We start from the raw sequence: 21,735 nt of genomic DNA, 5'->3' as shown, positions 1-21,735 counted from the left end.
TGTGTTTTCCATGTTATCATCTCGTGTTATTATTTCCGCTATTATGGTAGCAAAGTTTTACCTTTGGCCATGTGATCAGTGAAAGGACTTAGATTCACGGTGGTATTGGTATCTAGCTCTGGCCATGTAGAGCATGTCTCGTAAGAGAATGACTTCTATTCTATGGCATTGGCAGAAGGTTAGATGGGGTTAAAAGCCTGAAATCTACCAAAATGTTTAATTAGAAATCATGTCTTTTGTGCCATTTGTGTCAAAGTGTTATTGATGTATATCAAGTATTGAAATTGTTATGTCTCATTGATTGTATATCATTGAATCAAATCATCGATTGATATGGAAAGCTTGTCGCATTTCACATATGCATTTGTTGTTCCTTGTACCCCTTTGCTTCTGCCATATTAAAGTATATATATGGCATAATGAAGCACTAGTAGGCCCTTGTGCTGCCAGAGGGCAAGGAATTTAGAATAGAGAAGTTCAGTCCATAAAGGAAATCTAAACTTAAATTTGGTTTTGCCTTAAACCTTGTCTTATGATTGTAGGATGGAAATTATAGACTCACTAGGATAGGAACATATACACTGTAAAATCCAGGTAGCAAAGGTTTCGTTTTAATTCATGAGAATGATTGTGAGGAGATGCTTTCGTTGATAGATAATAAGATCAGACAAAGATCAATATGGATATTGGATGTGTTAATTTCATTCTCAAATTCACAATAAGATTACAACATCCCTTTTCATATTTCAAATTGTGAGGAATGGCAAGGAATTCTTTGAACTTTCAAGACATATCTATAAGTTCTGAAAGGGTTTAAACACACACACATGCTATCCAATGAAGGTGTATAAGCTTAAGAAGTCTAGTTTGAGACTTATCAAAGCATCACATAAAAAAAATTATACTTCAATAAGAGAGTCAAGAGTATTGATTTCTAGAAGTCCAGTTAATTTATGGGTAAATGTCAAAGCTAGTAGGAGCATAATTGGTATGCTCGTATTGTATGTTGACAATATTGTTTGTAGGAAACAAAGTTTTCGGTTTGCAAATTGCAAAGTTTGGGAATTGTTTTGCTATAGTAGATTTAAGAGAGAGGTCACTCATACTTTATTTTGAATCTAAAAGTTTAGATCGTATAGTTTAATAGAACTTAGTCATAAACGTATATGAATAATGAATATCATGTTGAAATGGTTCAACATAGGAGATTCGATATATGAAAAATATTATAGAAAGAGACTGAACATATATCAGATCCATATTTGAGACATAATAAGTCGAGTTCCATATGCTTCGAATATAGGATCGATTACATTTACTATAATATTCACTTATTCTAATTTTTTTCAAATGCTCAAAGCATTGTGAGAAAGATTAGAATTTTGTGTTACTAAAGTTGTTAAAATAACTATCAAGAACATTTTAAGGTTATACCAAAAGACTGGTTGCTTGCAGACAATTAGAAGTATGCTATTAGTTTAGAGGGATCATAGTGACATGACTATGGATTGAGATGATTCTTAATCAGAATTGATGGTCATATGGGAATATGAAAATGTTTCCATAATGAGAGATACTTGTAAAATCCACATGTGAGTTGGAAACTTTAATGCAAGAAAAGGTGTTCAAGGATTGTATCTTGAATTTGAACCTTCATTACCATGGAACTGTTTCTAGTAACAAAGTTCCAATGGGATATTCTATAATATCGAAGATTAAGTCTTTGAGACTTTTGAATCTTGATATCACATGAGATTAATCCATTTTAAGTCAGAATTCCATCACATCTTGGATAGTGATAAGAATATGGAATTGTGAAATGAGCATTATTGGAATAATGTCCAATCGATATGTTCATAAAAGAGGGACCATAGAGAGGCATACTATGCATGTTCATAACATGAAAATCAAATCTTCTTTTATTGCCCACGATGTGGCACTATTGCCTCCACGTCGTGGCGACTGGGAAGCTTCACGATACTCTTCTTCTTCTTCTTTCTTTCTTTTTTACTTCGAGTGACTGATTACACTCCTCTTTAAGGTCCTTCATATGCACCAATTCATCTTCTTCTTATTCTGTATCAACGGCCATGGATTGAGCATTTTGGATTGACTCGATTTTTCGTGAAGGTGAATCCGGTAGCTTTTCTTGTACAAGCCTTGTTAATTGCACCACTTGCGTACAAATACTTAAAATAGATTCTTTTGTTCTCTAAGTATTGCGTCTGTAGCATCATGTCGTTTTTTGCTAGCTTCCATGAATCTAAATAACATTGACTCGAGAACATATATTTTCTCTGATTGGACTTGCTCAATTTGGTAGAGATCATGCTTAAGTTCTTGAATTTCTTTCACATCTCGTTCTCTCTTGTACTCCACCTCACAATCCTTAGTAGAATGGGGTCCCCCACAAGCTCCACATCTATCTTTAATTGATCCACCCATTTTTGTGATCTTTTCTTCCATTGCATCGAGCTTTGCATTTACTGCGCTGATAGTTTCTTGACCTTCATCTTTACTTGAATTCCCTCTAGTGAAATCCTCCTTTGAGTTATAATACTCTCTTGAATTCTTAGCGAATTCTTCAATCAAAGCTTTATTTGTTGTCGGATTCTTCTTTGTCATGGGCCCTTGCGAGTGTAAACGTTGACGAGTGCCCACATTGACTCCATCATAAAATATCAAGATTTCTTGTTGCACATTGAAGTCATGTTGAGGGCAATTTCGTATCAATCTCTTGTAACGTTCCCAAGCTTCATATAATGACTCCCCTTCTAATTGTTAAAAATTCTAGATATTTCTCTTAAGCTTTGCAGCTTTTGAAGGAGAGGTAAACTGGTTGATGAACTCGGTCTTAAAATCATTCGATGTCGTGATTGCTCCAAAGGGAAGTGATTTTAACCATTCTTTTGCTTCACCCTTCAACGTGACCGGTAAAAGTCTAAGCATCATCGCATCTTCACTCACGTTTGGTGCATTAAAATAATGCAAAATCTCCACCACCTCTTCTATATGCTCATAACCATCCTCATGCTCCTTCCCATAAGAAGGTAGTTCCTTAACATATTAATAATGTGCCCTGGAAGTTCAAACTTTGTCGTGGTTGGGATTTTTGGTGGATCAAGACCCCATCTTTTTTCGTTCCTCATATATCTCTTGTACTCTTCTATTTACATGGTCATAATGTCCCCTGTAACGCCTGTGTTTATGGGCTTGTCATTAATGTTGATATAATAGTCTAGGTTAACCTTTGTAACCCGTTTTGAAATAATAGAAGTGTATTATTTGAGTATTATGTGTTTTGTGCTTAATTGCTTAATTATGTGGTTTGATTAATGAAGAATAAAAATAAGCGTCAAAATTAAAGTGTAAAATAAACTTGATATCTTTGGATAATGTTGTAGTAGTGGAAACGAGGTTTCCGAATATATAAAGAACGCCCAAATCTGACTTCGTATGAGGAAGTTATGACTTATCGAAGTTTCGACTTAGTGGTATGCAACCTGAAATACTCGATTTGAGATCGAGCAGTTTTTAGCTGAAGCAATCTAAATGAGGATCGAAGGTCTCGTTGTTGGTATCGAAGCGGTGAAAAGTTAGGCGAGAACGGACGTCAAACGAAGAAGTTATGAATTTATAACGAAGTTTTTCTGTCCCGGCCTATTAAAAATAAATAATAAAAATAAATCAAAAGTAGCCGATGGAGTCTAAACGAAAGTTGTAGAGCGTAGTCTCACCTACGCGTGGATATAAAGAGCATCGAAAACGGAGTTCATATGAAGAAGATATGAATTTTAGAAGTTTATTAAATAATTAATAATTAAATTTAATTATTAAATCCGGCATTATCCGAAGAGAAGTCATCGGACTCATCCGAAGTACGCCCAGCGTACTAGCGTATGCCCCGCGTACAGCGAAGCATGACACGCCTCGCACTCGAGTTCTTCGGATACGTAAGCAATGATGATTCTGAGGCAGTACGCCCCGCGTAACGCAGTACGCCCCGCGTACTCCGAGGCTCCAGCCTCTTATAAATAGGATGCGAGGGCAGCCGACTCCTTTGCTATTTTTCTCTCTTCTCTCTCCCGTTTTGCATCGATTTGCGTGCCAGAAATACCCCGAAGCCCCGGTATTATTCTCGAGCCCCGAAGCAAGTCCCGAGATCCCGAAGATCCCGAGAAGTGCGGTTCCCGAGCCGAAGCTCTGCCCGCGAGAAGTTCGATTTTTGTAGAGATCTTCCAGATCTGCTGAGGATTACTACTTCTGCAAGTCGTAGTGCTGTCCGATCATCTTCCGATCAAGTGAGTGTATACTACCTTTCATAAACACGATAATAATACAAGTATGGTTTGAGTGTATTAAGTATATTGTTGTTTATGTGTATAATTTTGTTGTTATATGTGTGAATGTATATTCATTCTCTTCTATCTCATAGATCTGATTTATTTCCTATGAAATACGTGTTATGTGGGTGTGCCTCATCTGTTATGTGGAATATGTATTGAATGAAAATGATATACATGTTTTAAACTATGTATGAAAATATATATTTTTATCTACTAATATGTTGGGTAGAACATGGGTAGATAGTTGGTGTGTAATAGACAGATGAGAGGCCTCGATGTTGTTGTTGTTGTTGATCTAGTTATTCAGCGGAGTATGGATAACGACCACAGACTCTTTCTAGACAGTCCTGTGGAACGCTAGCAGGTTCATAACCTGTAGGTGTTGTGAACGATGTGGTCACCGGTGTACTCTATCCCCCTCATGGTTGCCTTTAGGATATCTATTGTTGAGGAAACCCCTTAGCAGTAATGTCCGTCCCGATGAAAATCCTAGATTAGGTCCCTTGAGATAGATGTTTTTTTAGGGACGTAAAGTGAGGATAACGGGAATGGGTAATCGGGATAGTGATTGGTTGGTGAAATTAAATATAATTTATTTATTGTGGGTTGAAAACCCTATATGCTCACCAGGCTCCGAAGCCTGACCCACTCAGTTTTATTTGTATTACAGGAACTTAGGAAGTGGCGCAAGGGCGTAAGATGGATGAATCATCGAGTTGTTTTGTTTACAAGTATGTATATGTATATATTTGTTGAATGACTTGTAATGTTATCGTTTATGCTTTATGGTCTGTATCGGAACATGACATCCCGAGTTTTGATTATATATAATGAAAATGCATCTCTTGATGAAATGCTTTGATATATATTATTTTATCATGTTTTGTTTTGGGAACAAATTCCGCAACACTTTTAAATCAAAAGGATTTACTCTGAAATTATTTTAAAAAGCATAAATGAAATCGGTCTTTTCTGGGCGAGATTTTGGGGATGTCACATCCCCCATATTTCCTGCTAAAAAAACTAAAAAAAAACGTGTAAAAAGGAACAAAAACTAAAACTAAAAACTGCCTAGAACGTGACCACGACGTGACCAAGGTTCCCACGATGTGGTTGATGTTCAGACGAAAAAATAAAATAAAATAAATGTTGAAAAATAACTTTTTGCGGTTTTTAACCCACAAAAAGGATCGAATAACTAAAAGTAATTAAAGTAGAAATCAAATAATTTGTTCCCCGACAACAGCGCCAAAAACTTGATGTGCACAAATTATACCTATCTAGTTTTAAATTTATAACCTAATGAACTTAACTAGCTAGAATGCACCTAGGCAGTGTACCTTGTCGAATTATAGAATCGTTTAGGTAAGTCGGGTGTCAATCACATGGAACGATATTTAATTAATAAAATAACTATTAAAAGCTAAACTAAGAAAAAAACTAAAATGAGGGTTTTATCTGATTTTACAAGTTCAGAAAAACTTAAGCACTCAACTAAAAATGGTTGTAATCAATATATTAAAAACACTTTCGTTTAGTTTCAAATCCACCTTTTCCTATGGTTAGTTCTTATTTATAGATTAATAAAGTTGGTTACCAATTTATATGTAATTAGAAATTTGGTCAAATCTACTAATATTTTCACCAATTCATGTACTACTTTGTAAGGTCCTACACAAGCAAACACAATATTACTTATTAATTATAATTAGGCTATGTAAGATTTGTTAAAAACAATTATGTTCTCTAACACAATTAAATTGTTACTTTTATCACTTAACTAAGATATGGTCAATCCTAGCTCTAGAAATTTAATGGTCACTAAATCACTATGTAATCAAGTTCATGTAATTTAATGGTCACTAAGCTACACTAAACTTGAAATCAAGCAACAAAATTACAAACTTTAACATGCTAGGTAATGATAATCAAAAACATGCATAAACCAAATTCATATAATCCAAAAAGTAAGAAACTAACTCATAGTTTTAGGTTTCATCTAACTAAACGAAAGCAAGGGTTTTTAGCCTATAATCACAGCTGGTAAACACATAAACATAAGGAAAACTAGATTAATCATGATTAAGTTAAGCAAATCAAATGTGTAGATGCGAATCCTTGCTCCAATCTCTTTATCCTTTGATCTCTAGTTGAATACTGCCCTTAAAGGGGTTTTGGAAGGGTATTTTTTTGTTAATAGTCGCAACCTTCAACCCTCTCTTTCTCTGGAATCGACCTTAATCGGAGTTAAGAGTCATGAGATATGGTCAAAATACCGACGAGGGGTCAGGCTGTCCAACAACATCCTTTATGTATCTTCTTCTTGCTTAAGCTCACATTTTCCTGCTTCTATCTTCCATATTGCTTCTGAGCATGTCTTTTACGCTACATAACAGATATTATACATAATAAGTACCTTTTGTTCTATAATAAGGATAATTATAGTTAAAAGTATTAAGATATTATGTAAAATATATATGTAGATACGCACATATCAGTACTCCTGGCTACACCCCGCATAGCCGGTTCCGGCCCTGACCCTAAATTGTTTGAGTTGTACGCCCCGCGTAAGAAGAAGTACGCCCAACGTACTTGTTGGGTAGTTGACTTTTGTTGACTTTGACCTTTGGTTAAGATTTAGGGTATTGGACCATGAAAAGGTCAAATAGTTTTTTGCTCTTAGAAGGTTTAGTTGTGGGATTTAGACTCACGAGTGATTTTTGGACCTTAATTATTAATTTGGGCTAATTATTTTGTTGATTAGGCGGAGTTTAGATCCGACAGTTCGGGTGTTAGATTTACTTTTCGTCAGTATCAGGTGACTCTCCTCACTTATTTTTACTTGTGTGGTAGAATAGTTATATCTACGATGACCAGCTGGGTCTAGTTGTTATGGCTGTGTTATGCTATTTATATGTGACTGAAGCTGATGATAGTCTCCAGCATTCCTAATAACCCACAGGACGTGACGTTAGCGTACTGGGATTGCTGATAGTCCCCAGGGTAGCTAATAACTCATATTTGTTTATTTATGTTGTGTTGTATGTGGTATCTTGGGGAACTCACTAAGATTTGTGCTTACATGTAACGCCTAGTTCCTGGTACATATTTAATTATAATTTATTCACTTTTGTAGAGAAACTCGACGAGTTGGGAGCCTCAAACTCAACGAGTAGAAACCAGTATTCACACAGGATTTTAAGTCACTTACTCAACGAGTTGAGAGCCTCAACTCGACGAGTAGGGATGCCAGGATGAAACACTATATTTGGGGTTTTGCACCCTATTTAAGCATCCTTATCCCTTTATTCCAGCCTCATTTACAGCCTGCAAGTCCCAAAACCCTAGCCACGAAACCCTAGATCCTTGTGTGACCTTTTTTAGAGAAAATTTGTGATTTTGAAGCTTATGGAAGAAGAGGAAGCTAGAAGACTCAAGAAGAAGAGAGTAGATCCAAAAACTTCACTTCGTTTGCAGCATTTTCGGGTAAGCAAGTCTCAAACTTGCTCAATGATTTCTTATATCTCTTCATTTTCACTTTTATGGGGTTTTTGGTCCAAGAATGTTAGCTTTTGGGAAATGGGCGCCCCAAGTGGGTATTCTCCCAAATCTAGGACCTTGAAGGGTTGTTATGGCATAAAGGTTCAAACTTTATGCCATTGGAACCCTTACACAAGCTCTAAGATGTCATTTTGGCCTTTTAAGCCCCAAAAGGCCATGCATGGAGGTAAAGCAAAAAACTTTACGTGTTCAAATGATGTTTAAGGCCTAGATCTCTGTTTGTATGCTTTAGTTTGGTGTATAGATGACTTGTGGACCAAGATCTAAGTCCTAAAGAGTTAGGGTTTGAGCCAAACCCGTCAAATAAGGGTATTAATGGGTAAAGTTGGAAACTTTACCCTTAAAAGGACGATTTTAGCGTGTATGAGAAGCAAGAAGCTTATATCTGAAGAGTAGGGGCTTAATCCTTTAAGATGGCCCAAACAGAATGAGGAACTCGGAGAGTCCAGAGAGGGGCTCGATGAGTTGTGCCGATTTGTCCCGACTTTGTACAAGGTTGAACTCGACGAGTTTGTGAAGGGACCCGACGAGTTGACTCGTTCTATCGCAACTATGAGTAGCCAGGGAACTCAACGAGTCAGGGGGATGACTCGACGAGTTGGATCGCGATTTTAGGGTTTTGATTTATAGAACTTGGCGAGTTGATGTGTCAACTCGGAAAGTCGATTCAACCCAAAGGCGATTATGCTCATGTTATGTATACTAATAGTTATGCTAATATGTATGCCGAGCTTTGCTCGATGCCGGGCAAGGCCCGATGCCAGATGATGTCTGATGTCGGGCGGGGCCCAACCCCGATGCCGGACAAGGCCGATGTCGGGCAATGCCCGATGTAGCAGGGCGGGGCCCAATGTATGTTATATGTGTTTATGTATATGGTATGTGGTAGTTTGGGGAGACTCACTAAGCTTAGTGCTTATAGTTTTTAGTTTAGGTTTCAGGTACTTCCGCTAGTAAGGGGAAGAGTTCGGGATGACTGCATTGCACACACCATAAATTTTAGCCTAGGAGGATTTACTCTGATATGTATACATGTGATTTTGATACAGTATTCTGATATGATGTTTTGAGATACTACTACTTATGTTTTTGTAAGATGTTTTGGGTTACCATGGTATTATTTATAAATTAAAAATGGAATTCGTGGACCGTATTATTGGGATGTTTCATTACAGTTGTTGATTTATATATGGCAGGTACTTCCGAGGACAGCAGGAAGGCGAAGGTCTGATTATACACATGCGTTAGGAGATTTACTACTGGGACAGGTATATGAACTCTTATATTTGTGATACCGGTTGTTTTGGGATAATTATGTATTTGATAACTTGGTTTGTGAAACCCTGATTTTGGTAAATTAAAATAAAAAAATTAGGCTAAAATTTGAGGTGGTACAAAGGAAGCTTTGGCCATCCCTTCTCAATAGCCTTGAACAGAAAATTTCCTTCCCTCTCCTATCTCCTCTTAAGCCTCCAATTTGCTAGGGTTTGTGTTGAGTATTTGATATATTGAAACTGAATTGGCATATTTGGTTATTTAGGGAATCCTTTTTAGGGTTAATCGTTTTATGATTCCCTACGATGCCTTTACAGTAGAAGTTCTTAATCGAGCTCTTCTAAGGCATTGATTTTATATTAGGCATAGATTTTATATTTATGGTAGATATTTATTGTTCCCTATAAATAATCATTAGGTTTACTTTTGGTGTAAGCTTTTTGACCAGATTAGGGTTTTCTCTGTACGTTCATCTCATAATCAATACATGAAAAACCTTTATCAGATTTCTAAAATGTTGTGGTGATTGATTATTGATTGATCTTGATATTCCGCATTCGTCATCTCAGATTTATTCCTAAAAAGTGGTATCAAAGCGGGTTCTTGTATATCTCAGCGATTATTGCAAGAATCGATCTTGTTTATGGCAAAATTTTATCATGAATCTCACATTGTTCTTCAAGTTTTGTAAGTTTCCTAAAAAGAAAAAGGCTAATACATCGTTTTATTGAAAAATCTTGTTCAGATCGGTTATCTTCTACTCATTATTTCATCTGATTTGTTCTTGAATCGTGTTCTAGAAGAGAATTAGAAGAAAATTTCGTGTTTATTTGAATTTTCGTGTTCAAATTTGTTTTCTCTCTCTAGAAACCATCTCAGATCTGTTTTCTCTCACTAAAAACCCTTTCAGATCCGTTTTTCTCTCTCTAGAATTCTTATCAGATCTACTTTCTCTCTCTTCAAGTTCTATCATTTGTTGAAGATCTAATGGATCTTTTATTCTGTAACTCCATTTTAGAACATCGATTAAAGATCACTAAACCAATCTATGGTGTAAACAAATCGACTTTGTTCCATGTTCTTGGTGATTTTACGTTGAGGAATGTTACTGAGTTATATAATTCTTTTGTTAATAAGAAAATAAATGAATACTCACGGGTCAATGAACGTGAATTGCAAAAGAATGAGAGAATAATAGAACAATTTCGTATTAGCTATGAACATTTAGATCGAGAAAATAAACAGATGTTAAAGATGAAAAGGGCTGAAAAAAGAGAAAGAAGTTCATGTTGTTCTTCAAGTTTATGAAGAAAAAGTGACTCCAGATGTTCTTGTTGGGGGGGGGGGGGGGGGTCAAGTGTTTCAAGTTTTTCAGAATCTTCACAATCTGAATCTAGTTGTTCTGAAGATGAATCTCAAAGAAAATCTTTGGAAATCGTGAAAATGAAGGCATTTTGTTCTATTAGAACTCAAACAAATGATTCTTTATGTTCTGAAGATGTTTTTGAAGGAATGACTCCTTACAAAAAGCCAACAATTCAAGATGTTCAGCTTTATCAAACTCCTAAGGATTGTGTTCAAAGGTCTTCTAATGTTCAGATTTAGAATAGTGAAAAGGTTGTTTAGATCCAAAATTCGTTTCTGAAGCCTAAAAATAAGAAAATGAAGAAGAAGAGGAAGAACAAAGGTAAAATAAAGAAGGTTTGGATGCCCAAGGTACAAGTACCCAATGCTTGTGAAAAAGTTTAGAAAGTTGAAGTCAAGCATGTTCAAAGAAATCTTAATTCTCATTTTTCTTCAGATAAAAATGTTAGAAGTTGGAAGGAAAAGAAAAGAGAATTTCGTTGGTTCAATGAAATTTATGGAAATTTTTGTTTTCCAGCTAAAAGGCGGGTATTATTTTCATAAGATGATAGATTCTCTTCAAATAAGTGGGTGTGCAAGTAACCAAATTTATTGTTGAATCTTAAATGGGTACCAAAAGTCCCATAAAAAGTTTTGGCCTTTATAAAAAAAAGGGGGGGGGGACAAATCTGTTGAAGAATCAGTCAAAAGATATGAAATTTAGTTGAAGAAATCAATTTTATTGACTTTTAATTGTTGGAAATGACAAAAAAATATGGGGTGAAAAAGGACATTTTCTGCAAAAAGAAGGTTGCCATCTAATGTATTTTAGCAAAAGGAGTGCAAGTTGTCAGTTCACAGCATTCAGGAGGTTCAGATTCGCAGTTTCTTGAAAAATGGTGTTACTTTCGCAGTTGCTGATGAAACAAGGGTTGGAATTGCCAAATATTCGAAAGTCAACATAATGTGAATGTCAAATATATGAAAGATAACGAGATTCGCAGGTTTCTTATCCTTCTGTGAAGGTTCGCATAACACTTTGATGATGCGAACGCTATGCTCTCGCAACGAACCTTGCAACCAAATGCAAAAGTCAAAATCAGATTTGCATGTATATCACCAATTGGAATTTGACAATCTATTCCTAACAGTTTGGGTGTGATGTCTTAAAGGCACGATACTTCTGGTGCTTGCTTTCTGAGGACCAACTGTAACACATGGTTCCTAATATGTATTTTAAACCAAATTATTCGTTTTTGTAAAGGGACTCGACGAGTTGGAGGCCCCAAACTCGTCGAGTAGGAATCGAATTTGGACGCGGGATTTGAAGCCTACTCGACGAGTTGAGAGCCTCAACTCGACGAGTAGGGCTGCCAGAGTGAAACCCTAATTTTTAAAGTTTTGTACCCTATTTAAGCACCTTAACCTCCAAAGGTTGACCTCATTTGCAACCTCCATCAAACCAAACCCTATCCACGAAACCCTAATCTACTTTTAAGTGTTTTTGTATCATTTTTGTGTGTTCTTTGTGAAGTTAAAGAAGAGGATCCTTGAAGAAAGAGGAAGGACCTAAAGGAGGAGAGTAGATCCAGAAGTTAAGCTCCATTTCTGGTTCAATAGAGGTAAAAAGCTCCTAACTTGTCCCTTGTATGCTTAGATATCTTCATCTCCACTTTTGTTGAGTTTTTGGTCCAAGTAGCTTGGTCCTTGGGGAATGGACATCCCAAGTAATTTACCTTTCAGATATGGGGTCTAGACGGGGTTTCATGGCATAAAGGTGCAAACTTTATGGCCACGGAAGCCCCATGCAAGCTTTAAGGTGTCATTTTGGCCTTTTAAGACCCAAAAGGCCATGCATGGAGGGAAAGTATGAGACTTTAAGTGTTCATTTCGTGTTTAAGGCCTATGTCTCAGTTTCCATGCTTTTGTTTGGAATATTATGGCTTTTGGACCAAGATCTAAGTCTTAAAGAACTAGGGTTTGAGCTAAACCCATTAAGAAGGACTATTAACGGGTAAAGTTGGAAACTTTACCCTTAAAAGGACATTTTTAGAGTAGAAGAAGGGTGGAGTCCATATCTGGAGGATATGAGCTTAATCTACTAAGATCGCTCACCAGACTGAAGAACTCGTCGAGTCCATAGAGGAACTCGACGAGTTGGTTTGAAATGTCTCGATTCTGTAAAAGGAAAACTCGACGAGTTCAAGGATGACTGAGTAGGATGGGAAAGTCCTGATACCATGGATAGGAGGAACTCGACGAGTTGTGAAGGAACTCGACGAGTTGGATCGCGAGTTCAAAGTTTTCGGATTTATGGAACTCGACGAGTTGATGGGTCAACTCGGCGAGTTGAGTCAACTCGAAACGTTGACTTTGACCAAGATGTTGACTCTGACCAGGGTGTTGACCTTGACTTTAACTTTGACCAAAGTTGACCCTTAAGGGGTTATGATCATGAAAAGGGTAACTAAAGGAAATCTTTATGTGTAGGAGTTTGAGGGGGGAGATTTCAGAGCTGAGGACAGTTCAGCTACTTTACAACATTTGAGGTGGGTTACCTTACAGTAGAAGTGGATCGAAGGCACCAATGTCGGCCCACTAGTAGTTGATTATAGTTTAGATGATTGTCTTTGTGATAATTTTCTGGTATATCACTATATGTTATGCTTTAATGTGCTAGTATGCTATGATATTATGTGATAGTGGTAGGGGGTAGGTTAGAGCCCGTAGCCGGTTGAGATAAACTGGAGGGTAGGTTGGGCACATAGATATGCCTAACAGTATGTTATGCTATGTTATTATGTGGTAGTGGTAGGGGTGAAATAATCCCCATAACCGGTTGAAATAGACCGGAGGGTAGGTCGGGCACCCATATATGCCTGACAGGGTAGGTCGAGCACCCATATATGCTTGACATCGGAAGGTCGGGCACCCCGGTATGCCTGACAAAGGTAGGTTGAGCACCCAGATATGCTCAGCAAGGTAGGCCGGGTACCCATCTATGCCTGACAATATGTTATGCTATGTTATTATGTGTTAGTGGTAGGGGTGAAATAGTCCATGTAACCGGTTGAAATAGACCGAAGAGTAGGTCGGGCACCCAGATATGCCTGGCAGGGTAGGTCGAGCACCCAGATATGCTTGGAAGGGGTAGGTCGGGCACCCCGGTATGCCTTACAAGGGTAGGTTGAGCACCCAGATATGCTCAGCAGGGTAGGTCAGGTACCCAGATATGTGTGGCAGTATGTTTATTATATGGTATGTGGTATGATGGGGGAACTCACTAAGCTTTGTACTTACGGTTTTTAGTTTTGGTTTCAGGTACACCCTCTTCAAAGGGAAAGGAGTCGGCATGACTGCAACGCATCACACTTGGATTTCCGCACATGAGATCTATGGGATCTATACTCTGATATTATTTTCATGTTTTGATTATGGATACATTGGTTTTGTATATGAGTTAGTAATATGATGTTTTCAGACAAAAGATTTTATAATTATTAAGTTAAAAATGAAACATTTGGTCATGGATTTTGGGATGTTACAAGTTGGTATCAAAGCCATGGTTTGAGGGATTCAGACACCTTCGGGGTGTCCAGACTCAAATAGAGGGTTTGAAATATTTTTACAAGAAAATATTTTTTCTAAAAAATTAAAATAAGAGTGTTGAAGAAAGAACAAGGTGTGTGATGCGTGCAATCGGCCGAGCTCAAGTAAGTTTTCCCCAAGATACCCACACATGTTTGTTATGCTATATGATATGATTATGAGAATTGCATGATAGATTAGGGCTAAGGATCTAGGAAAATGCATGATATGCCTGTTGTATGTGCTTATTGAGTTGCATGATAGTACTGTTTAGTCAGTGATATGATAACTTTATTAGGATATGCTTGGTTTGGGTTACTCAATGCCCGAATGTTGCGTGCTTTGTGCTTTTAGGAATCCTAGTTATCGTTAATTAACTAGTAAACGAATCCGTTAAGTTACATATTGCAAGGACTAAATAATTTCAGAAGGTTGGGTCTAGCCCTATTTCGCAGCTCTTGTCTGAGTCAAACCGTTGTAGGGTAGGACACTCATTCGAAGAATTATCTAGTCTTAGTAATATGTAATGATATTCGCGAGCTAGTTAAGGAGGGATAGCAAGGACTTCTTATGCAGCTGATGACGGAGAGTAGGTCGGAGAGTTACCCTAGGGTAAGCCTAGGATGAGGTTAGTACAATGAGCAGTAGTAGTGAAATAGATTTAGTAAAGTCAAGGCAATCCTTGAGGAAAGTACGGATTGATGTAGAAGGTAGTATGGGCCTATACTATTAAAAGTAGAGGATCCGTACTCGAGTTAAGGAGGGTTAAGATGAAACCAGGGAACATGTAGAGTGTGTGAGACCTCTCGATATTATGTATTACCCTGAAGATTATGTGTTTTGTTTCAGAATGGTGGTGACACGTCATGGAGTAGGTGGTTCAGGGTCTGGATCAGGTTCAGGTTCAAGTTCGGGTTCGGGTTCCGAGTCGGTTGATGATGTATTACACGATTTCATCGCGTCTGAGATTACGAGAGGCATCCTTGAGGCGAACCCAGTGATTTTCAGGTCGATCAAAGAAGGGATCATTGAGCTGATGGAGGATTGCCTCAGGGAATTCCGGAATGACATGGCATCTAGCCAGTCAGGGATGCACACACTCTCCTTCAAGGACTTCAGGGGATGTGGTGCCCCATACTTTCACAAGGTGAAGGACCCCGTTATGGCAGGAGATGGATTGCAAAGTAGCATAAAAGCGATATCTTTGGGCCCCTCGATGATTTAGTGACGGCACCTAAGTGCTTGGCCAAGTCGGGACTAAATTGATGGTTCAATTGTAGTCTGTTGTCAGTCGTCATCAATCGGAAGTTGGGAAATAGTATAGAGAGAATGATTAAATTCATGTTTCATATCTATACGATATCTGGAATGGAGGAATATATGATCCCTTATCTAAAGGACACGCGTATCTGATAAGATCAGAGTTGATAGCGGCTTTGGAAAGCTACGATTGCAGATCAGGATCTGAAGTCATACGCAAAATAGTTGCTAGACTTATCCAAGTGCGAGAATGTTGGATTAGTGTCTAAGTCCATAACTATTTTCGTATGTACTTGACCCGATGGTGCATGGTCCTTTTGGGTTGCCTTCACCAATCTCTTCGACCAGCTACAAGGGACATCTTGGTTTTCCAAGATAGATTTACGTTCAGGCAACCACCAGATGCGAGTCAGAGATGAGGATGTACAGAAGACTATTTTCCGGACTCGCTATGCACACTACGAGTTCGTGGTGATGCCCTTTGGGTTCACCAATGCTCCTGCTACATTCATGGACCTCATGAACCACGTATGCAGACCGATGTTGGATTGGTCTGTGATAGTCTTTATTGATGACATCTTGGTTTACTCCAAGACGTAGGAGAAGATGAGAACTTACGGGAGGTGTTGGATACCTTGAGGAGGGAGAGCTTGAATGCCAAGTTCTCCAAGTGCGAGTTCTGGTTGCGCGAGGTGCAGTTTATGAGGCACCTTGTCAACTAGAACGGTATTTTAGTCGACCCGACCAAATTGGAAGTCGTGATGAGATGGAAGGTCTCGAAGTCTCCATATGAGATTCGGAGTTTCCTCGGGTTAGCAGGCTATTATCGGAGATTCATACAGGACTTATCCAAGATAGCAGTACCCTTGAACCGGCTGACGAAGAAGGCCGTTGTATTTTGCTGGCGGCCTGAGCAGCAGGCAACATTGAAGACGTTGAGGAAGAGCTTGTGCGAGGTGCCAATTTTAGACCTGCCAGGGAGCATTGAGGATTTTGTAGTATATTGTGATGCTTCTATATTGGGTTTCGGCGCAATGTTGAGGCAGAGGGGGCACGTCATTGCCTACGCCACGAGGCAGCTGAAACCTCACGAGGCGAACTACTCGACGCATGAGTTGGAGTTGGGGGCGGTTGTTTTTGCCCTCAATATTTGGAAACACTTCCTCTATGGGGTATGTTGTACAATTTACACAGACCACAAAAGCTTGAGGTACCTCATAGATCAGCCGAATCTGAACATGAGGCAGCGTCGGTGGTTAGATGTGGTGAAGGATTACGACTATGAGATCCTCTAACACCCAGGGAAGGCCAATGTTGTAGCCAATGCACTTAGCCGCAAGGCGTTCACAGCCCCAATCAGGGACATCTGTCTGAGATGACAGTGGGGACTCCGCTTTTGGATCGGATCCGGGAGGCCCAGCAGGAGGATATGAAGGATGAACATTGGAAGAGTGAGCGTATATGGGCCAGATTTCCTCCTTAGACTATGATAGTCGCGGACTGTTGACACTTCACCGTAAAGTGTGGGTTCCATACGCAGGCGGTGTGCGCCAGATCGTGATGGAGGAGGCGCATAAGTCCAGATTTTCCATCCATCCTGGGGTGACGAAGATATATAGAGATATTCGCCCTGAATACTAGTGGCCCTGTATGAAGTGGGATGTAGCCTAGTACGTCGAGAGATGCCAGACCTGCAAAAAGGTCAAGGCCGAGAGTGCCCATTTCATTTCAATCCAGGTGAGTATTTCAGTCGTTGGATATCCTTGTGTAGAAATGGGAGGATATTACTATGGATTTCATCACAAAGCTTCCCAGGACCGCTCGGGGAGTGGATTCGATTTGGGTCATCGTGGATCGGTTGAGCAAGAGTACCCATTTCATTTCGATTCAAGAGAGTATTTCATCTGAGAAACTAGCTGATATCTACATTAGAGAGGTAGTAGCTCGACACGGAGTGCCAGTTTCCGTGATTTCTGACTGAGATGTACGGTTCACTTCCAGATTCTGGAAGAGATTTCACGGCGAGTTGGGTACTTGTTTGCACATTAGCACGACTTTTCACCCGCATAAGGATGGTCAGAGTGAACGAACCATCTAGACTATGGTGGATATGTTGTAGGCATGTGGTTTAAACTTTGATGGTAGCTGGGATACCTACCTTCCCTTGGCAGAGTTTTCCTACAATAATAGCTACCACGCCAACATCGACCATCCTCCCTTCGAGATGTTATATGGGAGGAAGTGCAGAACCCCGATATATTGGGGTGAGGTCAGATAGAGGATCATGGGAAGTACCGTAGTGGTACAAGACGACATAGAGGATCTAGCAGGTCTGTAGTAGACTCCATATGGCCCAGAGTCGGCAAAAGGGCTACGCCGATAGACGAGAATTAGACCTGGAGTTTCAGGTATGAGATATGGTCCTCAAGAAGGTGTCACCTTGGAAGGGTGTCATCCGGTTCAGGAAGCGGAGCAAGTTGGGCCCCAGATACATTGGTCCATTTAGGGTATTGGCCCGGGTGGGTCGGGTGGCGTATCGACTGGATCTGCCAGTCGAGCTTAGTCAGATCCACGACACCTTTCATGTACCCTAGCTGTGGAAGTGCTTGGTAGATGACTTCGTAATAGTGCCTCTAGAGGGTATTCAGGTGGACAACAACCTGAACTACATCGAGCAACCAGTAGCCATCCTCGACAAAAAGACGAAGGATCTGAGGAAAAAAAGGGTGTATTTAGTGAAGGTGCAATGGCAGCATCGCAAGGGTTCGGAATCGACTTGGGAGCCGAAGGATGAGATGAGGGAGCACTACCCAGAGCTATTTCCAGATGCAGTAGACTTCGAGGACGAAGTCTATGTGACATCCCCAAAATCACGTCCAGAAAAGACCGATTTTGTTTATGCTTTGTAAAAATCAGAGTACTTCTTTTCATAAAAATGTTGCGGAATTTGTTCACAGAAAAACACGATAAATACGTTATCAAAACATTTTCGAAGAAACTTATTTTATTCATTTTAAAACGTTTGGGATGTCATTGTCAATACAGAAACTTAAGCATAAACGGAACTTACATTTATTTACACTAGTGATCTCTTTAATCTCTCAGTGTAATGTGACTTCATATCAACACCTGTGATATAAATAAACTGAGTGGGTCAGGTTGGGAAACCTGGTGAGTACATAGGGTTTTCAACCCACAATAATATAATTATTATGTTTAAACAATCAAACAATCAACCCAATTACCCATCGAATCAACTATTCCTCGTTCATTCATTCCTATGGATCATCCTAAGGAATCGACACGAAGTCCATCGTTGCCACGGTTTACACAACGGGCACTAAGTCTGCATAGTCGCCAGGGCTTATGCACTAAGTCTACATAGTCGCCAGGGTTTAGGCACTAAGTCTGCATAGTCGCCAGGGTTTAGGCATCAAGTCTGCATGATTGCCAAGGTTTAGGTATCAAGTCTGCATGATCACCAAGGTTTAGGCATCAAGTCTGCATGATCACCAAGGTTTAGGCACCAAGTCTGCATGGATGTCAGGGTTTATAGTACACTGGGTGAACACATCATTCACAACACCTACAGGTTGTGAGTCTGCTAGTGTTCCACTGGACTATCTAGAATAGTCCGTGTTTGTCATCCATACTCTGCTGAATGACGGGGCCATCATTTGGAAAAGGCTTCTCACATCGTCCACCTCTCACCCTCACCTTGTGGTCTATAACGCCTCTCAATTCATCATCCAACTCATATTCCATCTATTACATCTACACATGTTTTACCCCAACATTTTCGTAGATATAAAATACATATACAGTTTAAATCATTTAAAACATGTATAAAATCGTTCATCTAGCATAGACAACAAGTACTCAGATAATATGCACACATAACATGTAATTTATATAGAATACTTCATATCTATGTGTAAGATGAAAGTAACTATGCACTCACTTGAAAGGTGGCGACTCAGCACTCGGACAGCGCTTCGATACTCTCAAAACAATTTTCCTTCGATAAAACCTAGTATCAATACCACTAGGGTTTAGTCTAACGATAACTGCGACAAATTAATAGTCTGACTATTATTACTATTACATAAGTGTTAAATAACACTCAATATAAGTCATAATAATAGCTCAAATAATCATTTTAAGGACCTAATAACATTACTTATAATCATTTGAAAGCTATTTAAAAATTGCGTAAGCGTAGCTCACTTACAACGGATTTTAAGGAAAAACGGGCTTCGCTTGGAGCAGCGTTTCGAAACCGAAAGACCCTTTTTCTCGGGACTCCGGGTTTCTACGGGACCTCCCTCGGGAGCTAGGGGGTTTCCCTAGGGTATAGGGGGGCTTATGAGCCTTAGAGAGAGAAATTAGTGAGAGAAAGAAGATGTTTTGGAGTGAAGAAGAATGGTAGCCTCGCACATCTATTTATAGTGCCCAGCTCCTTGGTTACGCTGGGCGTTCGGTCCTACTACGCGGGGCGTAGTCTTCGGATAAGGGGGTCAAATCGCATCCAGCTGTCTCGCACGTGGCTCGCATCAAAACCGGATAAGATCGGAGTACGCGGGGCGTACTTGTCCTCGAACGCGGGGCATAGCGAAGGACGACGTGTCCTTCATCCGAAGAGAGGCGTGATCAGCAAGCAACGGCTAGGATCTTGCCACGTCATCAATAGAGCAACAGGCTTCGCAAATTTGACTACGAACTTTAAAAATTCATAATTTTCTCGTACGAGCTCCGTTTTCGATGTTTGTTATATCCACGCGAAGGCGGGAACATACTCTGCAACCTTCGTTTAGACTCCGTCGGCTAATTTTGACTTTATTTTAAATTTTATATTATTAACAGGCCGGGACAGGATTGATCCGTTAAATTCTCATAACTTCTTCATCCGACATCCGTTTCAGCCCATCTTTTTCTTGTTACGCTACTCTTAACGAGATCTTCGATTCTCGTTTAGGTTGTGTCGGCTAAAACCCGCTCAATTTACTATTCGAATTTCAGGTTGTACACTGTTGAGCCGAAACATCGAAAAATCATAACTTCCTCATACGAAGTCAGATTTGGGCGTTCTTTTATGGATGCTCTTGGTTTAATGTTTTCTACGACTTTCGTTTAGATTGCTAAGGCTAAATCTCGCTCTATCGTAAATTCACTATTTACGCTTCCTGGTATCGTGCCGGTTCCGTCGCGAAACTTTGATGGGTCATAACTTCTTCGTTATAACTCAGATTTTGGCGGTCTTTATATGTACGGAAACCTTGTAACATATACTACAACTTGGCTAAAATTATTTATTCTAAATAATAATTTGCTGAAAAGTTATTTTTGACACTTATTGCCTCTAAATTGACTAGCCCGGATCTACGGGCGTTACAGTCTACAATAAGTATGGGGGATTTGTAACGCCCGATTCCTAGTATGTATTTTAAATCAATTTATTCATTTTTGAACAGGAATTCGACGAGTTGGCGACCCCAAACTCGCCGAGTAGGAATCAAATTTGGACGCGGGATTTGAAGCCTACTCGATGAGTTGAGAGCCTCAACTCAACGAGTAGGGATGCCAGAGTGAAACCCTAATTTTTAGGGTTTTGCACCTTATTTAAGCAGCTTACCTCCAAAGGTTGGCCTCATTTGCAGCCTCCATCACCCAAAACCCTAGCCACAAAACCCTAATTCACTTTTAAGTGTTTTGTGTCATTTTTGTGTGTTCTTTGTGATGTTGAAGAAGAGGATTATTGAAGAAAGAGTAAGGACCTGAAACAGGAGAATAGATCTAGAAGTTAAGCTCCATTTCTAGTTCAATAAAGATAAAAAGCTCCTAACTTGTCAATTGTGTGCTTAGATCTATTCATCTCCATTTTTGTTGATTTTTTGGTCCAAGTAGCTTGGTCCTTGGGAAATGGACGTCCCAAGTAATTTACCTTTTAGATCTGGGGTCTAAAAGGGGTTTCATGGCATAAAGGTGCAAACTTTATGGCCATGGAAGCCCCATGCAAGCTTTAAGGTGTCATTTTGGCCTTTTAAGCCCCAAAAGGCCATGCATGGAGGGAAATTCTGAGACTTTACGTGTTCATTTGGTGTCTAGGGCCTAGATCTCAGTTTTCATGCTTTGGTTTGGAATATTATGGCTTTTGGACCAAGATCTAAGTCTTAAAGAACTAGGGTTTTAGCTAAACCCATTAAGAAGGACTATTAATGGGTATATTTGGAAACTTTACCCTTAAAATGACATTTTAAGTGTGTAGAAGAAGGGTGGAGTCCAGATCTAGAGGATAGGAGCTTAATCTATTAAGATCGCTCAACATACTAAAGAACTCGTCGAATCCATAGAGGAACTCGAT

The 21,735-nt window shown here is 39.3% G+C and overlaps 1 non-coding gene across 1 annotated transcript; it reads left to right on the top strand.

Moving 5' to 3' along the window:
* Positions 1-2,704: 2,704 nt before the first annotated feature.
* Positions 2,705-2,811, top strand: LOC111878801 (small nucleolar RNA R71). Its single transcript, XR_002845940.1, has one exon. It is a non-coding gene; the product is annotated as a small nucleolar RNA R71 (small nucleolar RNA).
* The last annotated feature ends 18,924 nt before the right edge of the window (positions 2,812-21,735 follow it).

The sequence above is a fragment of the Lactuca sativa genome, chromosome 5 (assembly GCF_002870075.4).
Source record: "Lactuca sativa cultivar Salinas chromosome 5, Lsat_Salinas_v11, whole genome shotgun sequence".
NCBI lineage: Eukaryota > Viridiplantae > Streptophyta > Magnoliopsida > Asterales > Asteraceae > Lactuca > Lactuca sativa.
This window is presented reverse-complemented; position numbering and strand designations above follow the sequence as displayed.